At 31.1% G+C, this 10,714-nt stretch overlaps 1 pseudogene; it reads left to right on the top strand.

Annotated features, from left to right (window-relative positions):
- LOC138927656 (large subunit ribosomal RNA) lies at window positions 1-3,203 on the top strand (annotated as a pseudogene; the record flags this gene model as incomplete).
- Between the last annotated feature and the right edge of the window lie 7,511 nt (window positions 3,204-10,714).

The raw sequence follows: 10,714 nt of genomic DNA, 5'->3' as shown, positions 1-10,714 counted from the left end.
TAACAATGCGAAAGATTCAGGATACCTTCGGGACACCGTCTTGAAACACGGACCAAGGAGTCTAACATATGTGCAGTTATTGGGATATAAAACCTAATAGCGTAATTAACTTGACTATTAATGGGATTAGTTTTTTAACTATTTTATAGTTAATTAACACAATCCCGGGGGGTCTATATAGTTATGATATATAATATTTATATATTTATGCCTCTACTGGAACGTACCTTGAGCAGATATGCGGTGACCCGAAAGATGGTGAACTATACTTGATCAGGGTGAAGTCAGGGGAAACCCTGATGGAAGACCGAAACAGTTCTGACGTGCAAATCGATTGTCAGAATTGAGTATAGGGGCGAAAGACCAATCGAACCATCTAGTAGCTGGTTCCTTCCGAAGTTTCCCTCAGGATAGCTGGTGCATTTTAATGTATATAAATAATCTTATCTGGTAAAGCGAATGATTAGAGGCCTTAGGGTCGAAACGATCTTAACCTATTCTCAAACTTTAAATGGGTAAGAACCTTAACTTTCTTGATATGAAGTTTAAGGTTATGATATAATGTGCCCAGTGGGCCACTTTTGGTAAGCAGAACTGGCGCTGTGGGATGAACCAAACGTAATGTTACGGTGCCCAAATTAACAACTCATGCAGAAACCATGAAAGGCGTTGGTTGCTTAAAACAGCAGGACGGTGATCATGGAAGTCGAAATCCGCTAAGGAGTGTGTAACAACTCACCTGCCGAAGCAACTAGCCCTTAAAATGGATGGCGCTTAAGTTGTATACCTATACATTACCGCTAAAGTAGATGATTTATATTACTTGTAATATAAATTTTGAAACTTTAGTGAGTAGGAAGGTACAATGGTATGCGTAGAAGTGTTTGGCGTAAGCCTGCATGGAGCTGCTATTGGTACAGATCTTGGTGGTAGTAGCAAATAATCGAATGAGACCTTGGAGGACTGAAGTGGAGAAGGGTTTCGTGTGAACAGTGGTTGATCACGAGTTAGTCGGTCCTAAGTTCAAGGCGAAAGCCGAAAATTTTCAAGTAAAAATAAATATTACAATTATTGTGAAAATTATATACTTGAATAATTTTGAACGAAAGGGAATACGGTTCCAATTCCGTAACCTGTTGAGTATCCGTTTGTTATTAAATATGGGCCTCGTGCTCATCCTGGCAACAGGAACGACCATAAAGAAGCCGTCGAGAGATATCGGAAGAGTTTTCTTTTCTGTTTTATAGTCGTACTACCATGGAAGTCTTTCGCAGAGAGATATGGTAGATGGGCTAGAAGAGCATGACATATACTGTTGTGTCGATATTTTCTCCTCGGACCTTGAAAATTTATGGTGGGGATACGCAAACTTCTCAACAGGCCGTACCAATATCCGCAGCTGGTCTCCAAGGTGAAGAGTCTCTAGTCGATAGAATAATGTAGGTAAGGGAAGTCGGCAAATTAGATCCGTAACTTCGGGATAAGGATTGGCTCTGAAGATTGAGATAGTCGGGCTTGATTGGGAAACAATAATATGGTTTATGTGCTCGTTCTGGGTAAATAGAGTTATAATCATTTATGGTTGTAACTTGTTCCCCGGATAGTTTAGTTACGTATCCAATTGTGGAACTTTCTTGCTAAAATTTTTAAGAATACTAGTTGGGTCAAACCAATTAGTTCTTATTAATTATAACGATTATCAATTAACAATCAATTCAGAACTGGCACGGACTTGGGGAATCCGACTGTCTAATTAAAACAAAGCATTGTGATGGCCCTAGCGGGTGTTGACACAATGTGATTTCTGCCCAGTGCTCTGAATGTCAAAGTGAAGAAATTCAAGTAAGCGCGGGTCAACGGCGGGAGTAACTATGACTCTCTTAAGGTAGCCAAATGCCTCGTCATCTAATTAGTGACGCGCATGAATGGATTAACGAGATTCCTTCTGTCCCTATCTACTATCTAGCGAAACCACAGCCAAGGGAACGGGCTTGGAATAATTAGCGGGGAAAGAAGACCCTTTTGAGCTTGACTCTAATCTGGCAGTGTAAGGAGACATAAGAGGTGTAGAATAAGTGGGAGATATTAGACTTCGGTTTGGTATCGACAATGAAATACCACTACTCTTATTGTTTCCTTACTTACTTGATTAAATGGAACGTGTATCATTTCCTAGCCATTATACGGATATATTTATTATATCTTATGGTATTGGGTTTTGATGCAAGCTTCTTGATCAAAGTATCACGAGTTTGTTATATAATCGCAAACAAATTCTTTAATGAGAGATGCATTCATGTATTATCGATTTGAAAATTTGGTATAACTCCAATTACTCAGGTATGATCCAATTCAAGGACATTGCCAGGTAGGGAGTTTGACTGGGGCGGTACATCTCTCAAATAATAACGGAGGTGTCCCAAGGCCAGCTCAGTGCGGACAGAAACCACACATAGAGCAAAAGGGCAAATGCTGACTTGATCTCGGTGTTCAGTACACACAGGGACAGCAAAAGCTCGGCCTATCGATCCTTTTGGTTTAAAGAGTTTTTAACAAGAGGTGTCAGAAAAGTTACCATAGGGATAACTGGCTTGTGGCGGCCAAGCGTTCATAGCGACGTCGCTTTTTGATCCTTCGATGTCGGCTCTTCCTATCATTGTGAAGCAAAATTCACCAAGCGTTGGATTGTTCACCCATGCAAGGGAACGTGAGCTGGGTTTAGACCGTCGTGAGACAGGTTAGTTTTACCCTACTAATGACAAAACGTTGTTGCGACAGCATTCCTGCGTAGTACGAGAGGAACCGCAGGTACGGACCAATGGCACAATACTTGTTCGAGCGAACAGTGGTATGACGCTACGTCCGTTGGATTATGCCTGAACGCCTCTAAGGTCGTATCCGTGCTGGACTGCAATGATAAATAAGGGGCAATTTGCATTGTATGGCTTCTAAACCATTTAAAGTTTATTATTTATATTTTAAACGACAATGGATGTGATGCCAATGTAATTTGTAACATAGTAAATTGGGAGGATCTTTGATCACCTGATGCCATGCTAGTTACATATGAAAACATTATTTAATACAATGACAAAGCCTAGAATCAATTGTAAACGACTTTTGTAACGGGCAAGGTGTTGTAAGTGGTTGAGCAGCTGCCATACTGCGATCCACTGAAGCTTATCCTTTGCTTGATGATTCGAAATATAAAAAAAATGTAAATATGCATGTGTAAATATGTATATTTAGTATAAAAAATCTTTATATGCTATATCTAAGAAAGCATATAAGGATTTATCACGGGTTGTCCACGTTTCCCTACTAATTGTGGCCTACTAACTGTTTCGTCATCTTATTAGTGACGTGAAAAATGAAAATAATATTTTTCATTTATATTGTTATAAGTCTTAAACCTTAAGACGGCGGGAGTTGAATTACTTTCGTTTAGGTAGCCAAATGCCTCGTCATCTTATTAGTGACGTGAAAAATGAAAATAATATTTTTCATTTATATTGTTATAAGTCTTAAACCTTATAACGGCGGAAGATGAATTACTTTCTTTTAGGTAGCCAAATGCCTCGTCATCTTATTAGTGACGTGAAAAATGAAAATAATATTTTTCATTTATATTGTTATAAGTCTTAAACTTTAAGACGGCGGGAGTTGAATTACTTTCGCATAGGTAGCCAAATGCCTCGTCATCTTATTAGTGACGCGCATGATTCAATTCAAGAGATTCCTTCTGTCCCTATTTAAAACCTCACGGATATTAAAAATATTAAACATATATTGTTATAAGTCTTAAACCTTAAGACGGCGGGAGTTGAATTACTTTCGCATAGGTAGCCAAATGCCTCGTCATCTTATTAGTGACGCGCATGATTCAATTCAAGAGATTCCTTCTGTCCCTATTTAAAACCTCACGGATATTAAAAATATTAAACATATATTGTTATAAGTCTTAAACCTTAAGACGGCGGGAGTTGAATTACTTTCGCATAGGTAGCCAAATGCCTCGTCATCTTATTAGTGACGTGAAAAATGAAAATAATATTTTTCATTTATATTGTTATAAGTCTTAAACTTTAAGACGGCGGGAGTTGAATTACTTTCGCATAGGTAGCCAAATGCCTCGTCATCTTATTAGTGACGTGAAAAATGAAAATAATATTTTTCATTTATATTGTTATAAGTCTTAAACCTTATAACGGCGGAAGATGAATTACTTTCGTTTAGGTAGCCAAATGCCTCGTCATCTTAATAGTGACGTGAAAAATGAAAATAATATTTTTCATTTATATTGTTATAAGTCTTAAACTTTAAGACGGCGGGAGTTGAATTACTTTCGCATAGGTAGCCAAATGCCTCGTCATCTTATTAGTGACGTGAAAAATGAAAATAATATTTTTCATTTATATTGTTATAAGTCTTAAACCTTATAACGGCGGAAGATGAATTACTTTCGTTTAGGTAGCCAAATGCCTCGTCATCTTATTAGTGACGTGAAAAATGAAAATAATATTTTTCATTTATATTGTTATAAGTCTTAAACTTTAAGACGGCGGGAGTTGAATTACTTTCGCATAGGTAGCCAAATGCCTTGTCATCTTATTAGTGACGCGCATGATTCAATTCAAGAGATTCCTTCTGTCCCTATTTAAAACCTCACGGATATTAAAAATATTAAACATATATTGTTATAAGTCTTAAACCTTAAGACGGCGGGAGTTGAATTACTTTCGCATAGGTAGCCAAATGCCTCGTCATCTTATTAGTGACGCGCATGATTCAATTCAAGAGATTCCTTCTGTCCCTATTTAAAACCTCACGGATATTAAAAATATTAAACATATATTGTTATAAGTCTTAAACCTTAAGACGGCGGGAGTTGAATTACTTTCGCATAGGTAGCCAAATGCCTCGTCATCTTATTAGTGACGCGCATGATTCAATTCAAGAGATTCCTTCTGTCCCTATTTAAAACCTCACGGATATTAAAAATATTAAACATATATTGTTATAAGTCTTAAACCTTAAGACGGCGGGAGTTGAATTACTTTCGCATAGGTAGCCAAATGCCTTGTCATCTTATTAGTGACGCGCATGATTCAATTCAAGAGATTCCTTCTGTCCCTATTTAAAACCTCACGGATATTAAAAATATTAAACATATATTGTTATAAGTCTTAAACCTTAAGACGGCGGGAGTTGAATTACTTTCGCATAGGTAGCCAAATGCCTCGTCATCTTATTAGTGACGCGCATGATTCAATTCAAGAGATTCCTTCTGTCCCTATTTAAAACCTCACGGATATTAAAAATATTAAACATATATTGTTATAAGTCTTAAACCTTAAGACGGCGGGAGTTGAATTACTTTCGCATAGGTAGCCAAATGCCTCGTCATCTTATTAGTGACGCGCATGATTCAATTCAAGAGATTCCTTCTGTCCCTATTTAAAACCTCACGGATATTAAAAATATTAAACATATATTGTTATAAGTCTTAAACCTTAAGACGGCGGGAGTTGAATTACTTTCGCATAGGTAGCCAAATGCCTCGTCATCTTATTAGTGACGCGCATGATTCAATTCAAGAGATTCCTTCTGTCCCTATTTAAAACCTCACGGATATTAAAAATATTAAACATATATTGTTATAAGTCTTAAACCTTAAGACGGCGGGAGTTGAATTACTTTCGCATAGGTAGCCAAATGCCTCGTCATCTTATTAGTGACGCGCATGATTCAATTCAAGAGATTCCTTCTGTCCCTATTTAAAAACTCACGAATATTAAAAATATTAAAAATATTTTCATATGGATATGCAATCGTATGGATATCCAAATATGTGTGGGAAAGTCGTACTTCCTATACGATAAATGACCGGATTGACGAAACCGTGTTCAAAAAGGTATATAGGGTAGGTGGTGTTCGGCCTACCAATATAATATTAAAATAATATTATATTAAACAGAAGATCGCCAGTATTAATATATAAGCATATGGTTATGAATACATATGCATATAACATATATGAAAATATATGAATATATAAAAAAAAATATATATGAATATGAAAATATTTATATGTATATGGAATATATGGTAGGTGATGATGTTAGCCTACCATATAATATATAATATAATAATTTAATTATATTATATTAAATATGGAAATATTAAAAATATATTAAAAATATTAAAAATATTTTCATATGGATATGCAATCGTATGGATATCCAAATATGTGTGGGAAAGTCATACTTCCCATACAATAAATGACCGGATTGACGAAACCGTGTTCAAAAAGGTATATAGGGTAGGTGGTGTTCAGCCTGCCAATATAATATTAAAATAATATTATATTAAACAGAAGACCGCCAGTATTAATATATGAGCATATGGTTATGAATACATATGCATATAACATATATGAAAATATATGAATATAAAAAAATATATATGGATATGAAAATATTTATATGTATATGAAATATATGGTAGGTGATGAGGATAGCCTACCATATAATATATAATATAATAATTTAATTATATTATATTAAATATGGAAATATTAAAAATATATTAAAAATATTAAAAATATTTTCATATGGATATGCAATCGTATGGATATCCAAATATGTGTGGGAAAGTCATACTTCCCATACAATAAATGACCGGATTGACGAAACCGTGTTCAAAAAGGTATATAGGGTAGGTGGTGTTCGGCCTACCAATATAATATTAAAATAATATTATATTAAACAGAAGACCGCCAGTATTAATATATGAGCATATGGTTATGAATACATATGCATATAACATATATGAAAATATATGAATATAAAAAAATATATATGGATATGAAAATATTTATATGTATATGAAATATATGGTAGGTGATGGTGATAGCCTACCATATAATATATAATATAATAATTTAATTATATTATATTAAATATGGAAATATTAAAAATATATTAAAAATATTAAAAATATTTTCATATGGATATGCAATCGTATGGATATCCAAATATGTGTGGGAAAGTCATACTTCCCATACAATAAATGACCGGATTGACGAAACCGTGTTCAAAAAGGTATATAGGGTAGGTGGTGTTCGGCCTACCAATATAATATTAAAATAATATTATATTAAACAGAAGACCGCCAGTATTAATATATAAGCATATGGTTATGAATACATATGCATATAACATATATGAAAATATATGAATATAAAAAAATATATATGGATATGAAAATATTTATATGTATATGAAATATATGGTAGGTGATGGTGATAGCCTACCATATAATATATAATATAATAATTTAATTATATTATATTAAATATGGAAATATTAAAAATATATTAAAAATATTAAAAATATTTTCATATGGATATGCAATCGTATGGATATCCAAATATGTGTGGGAAAGTCATACTTCCCATACAATAAATGACCGGATTGACGAAACCGTGTTCAAAAAGGTATATAGGGTAGGTGGTGTTCAGCCTGCCAATATAATATTAAAATAATATTATATTAAACAGAAGATCGCCAGTATTAATATATAAGCATATGGTTATGAATACATATGCATATAACATATATGAAAATATATGAATATATAAAAAAAAATATATATGAATATGAAAATATTTATATGTATATGGAATATATGGTAGGTGATGATGTTAGCCTACCATATAATATATAATATAATAATTTAATTATATTATATTAAATATGGAAATATTAAAAATATATTAAAAATATTAAAAATATTTTCATATGGATATGCAATCGTATGGATATCCAAATATGTGTGGGAAAGTCATACTTCCCATACAATAAATGACCGGATTGACGAAACCGTGTTCAAAAAGGTATATAGGGTAGGTGGTGTTCAGCCTGCCAATATAATATTAAAATAATATTATATTAAACAGAAGATCGCCAGTATTAATATATAAGCATATGGTTATGAATACATATGCATATAACATATATGAAAATATATGAATATATAAAAAAAAATATATATGAATATGAAAATATTTATATGTATATGGAATATATGGTAGGTGATGATGTTAGCCTACCATATAATATATAATATAATAATTTAATTATATTATATTAAATATGGAAATATTAAAAATATATTAAAAATATTAAAAATATTTTCATATGGATATGCAATCGTATGGATATCCAAATATGTGTGGGAAAGTCATACTTCCCATACAATAAATGACCGGATTGACGAAACCGTGTTCAAAAAGGTATATAGGGTAGGTGGTGTTCAGCCTGCCAATATAATATTAAAATAATATTATATTAAACAGAAGACCGCCAGTATTAATATATGAGCATATGGTTATGAATACATATGCATATAACATATATGAAAATATATGAATATAAAAAAATATATATGGATATGAAAATATTTATATGTATATGAAATATATGGTAGGTGATGAGGATAGCCTACCATATAATATATAATATAATAATTTAATTATATTATATTAAATATGGAAATATTAAAAATATATTAAAAATATTAAAAATATTTTCATATGGATATGCAATCGTATGGATATCCAAATATGTGTGGGAAAGTCATACTTCCCATACAATAAATGACCGGATTGACGAAACCGTGTTCAAAAAGGTATATAGGGTAGGTGGTGTTCGGCCTACCAATATAATATTAAAATAATATTATATTAAACAGAAGACCGCCAGTATTAATATATGAGCATATGGTTATGAATACATATGCATATAACATATATGAAAATATATGAATATAAAAAAATATATATGGATATGAAAATATTTATATGTATATGAAATATATGGTAGGTGATGGTGATAGCCTACCATATAATATATAATATAATAATTTAATTATATTATATTAAATATGGAAATATTAAAAATATATTAAAAATATTAAAAATATTTTCATATGGATATGCAATCGTATGGATATCCAAATATGTGTGGGAAAGTCATACTTCCCATACAATAAATGACCGGATTGACGAAACCGTGTTCAAAAAGGTATATAGGGTAGGTGGTGTTCGGCCTACCAATATAATATTAAAATAATATTATATTAAACAGAAGACCGCCAGTATTAATATATAAGCATATGGTTATGAATACATATGCATATAACATATATGAAAATATATGAATATAAAAAAATATATATGGATATGAAAATATTTATATGTATATGAAATATATGGTAGGTGATGGTGATAGCCTACCATATAATATATAATATAATAATTTAATTATATTATATTAAATATGGAAATATTAAAAATATATTAAAAATATTAAAAATATTTTCATATGGATATGCAATCGTATGGATATCCAAATATGTGTGGGAAAGTCATACTTCCCATACAATAAATGACCGGATTGACGAAACCGTGTTCAAAAAGGTATATAGGGTAGGTGGTGTTCAGCCTGCCAATATAATATTAAAATAATATTATATTAAACAGAAGACCGCCAGTATTAATATATGAGCATATGGTTATGAATACATATGCATATAACATATATGAAAATATATGAATATAAAAAAATATATATGGATATGAAAATATTTATATGTATATGAAATATATGGTAGGTGATGGGGATAGCCTACCATATAATATATAATATAATAATATTTATTATATTATAATAAATATGGAAATATTAAATTATTTTCATATGGATATGGATATGGATATGGATATGGATATACATATTCATATGGATATACTAAAATATACTGAAATATACCGATGAGTATATTTAGGTGAGGGTAAAAAGGCAAATAAATACCCAGCTTGACGAAAGTGTGTTCAAAAAGGTATATAGGGTAGGTGGTGTCGTCCTACCAATATAGTATATTATTTATATTATATGAATATACTAAAATACCGATGAGTATTTTTAGGTGAGGGAAAGAAGGCAAATAAATACCCAGCTTGACGAAAGTGTGGTCAAAAAGGTATATATGGTAGGTGGTGTAAGCCTATCTATATAATATAACATACTATATTATATATTATATATACACTATATTGTATACTTAGATAATATCGTTGAAGCGTCTACGTCTTATTATAAATTATAATTTGACAAGTTTCCAATTATTATCGTTAATTTCTGGTTCTAGGCAAATAAAAATTTCTTTTTATTATATCCTAGTAAGTATATGGAATTAAATTTAATTTCATATACGTATATGATAATAGTAGTAATATTATTATTATTATTATTGTATAAATAAATATGAATAAACTATATATATGAAAATATATAAATATATGAAAATTAAAAAGTGCTTAGTTTTATATCATATAAAACTAGACTTTTATATACAAAGAAAATAAATTTTAAATTTATTATCAAAATACATATGCGATAATTTTATTATAAAATTAAGCAAATATATATATGTGAATATATACAAATTGTTGTATGTGAAAATATAAAGATATTTTAGAATTAAATATATGCATAATATTGTATTTTATTAAAAAAAATATTAAAGAAGGCTTATATAAATAAAAAGACCGCCCGCTCATATAAATACCCTAACACAAACGAGGGTTTAAGAAAAAGCCATGAAAAAAATATACCCTGAGGTGTATGCGTTGGGCACCCGAGGGATATAT

The sequence above is a fragment of the Drosophila bipectinata genome, unplaced genomic scaffold (genome assembly GCF_030179905.1).
Source record: "Drosophila bipectinata strain 14024-0381.07 unplaced genomic scaffold, DbipHiC1v2 scaffold_48, whole genome shotgun sequence".
NCBI lineage: Eukaryota > Metazoa > Arthropoda > Insecta > Diptera > Drosophilidae > Drosophila > Drosophila bipectinata.
The sequence above is the reverse complement of the archived record's forward strand: the minus strand, read 5'-3'. Positions and strand labels throughout refer to the sequence as shown.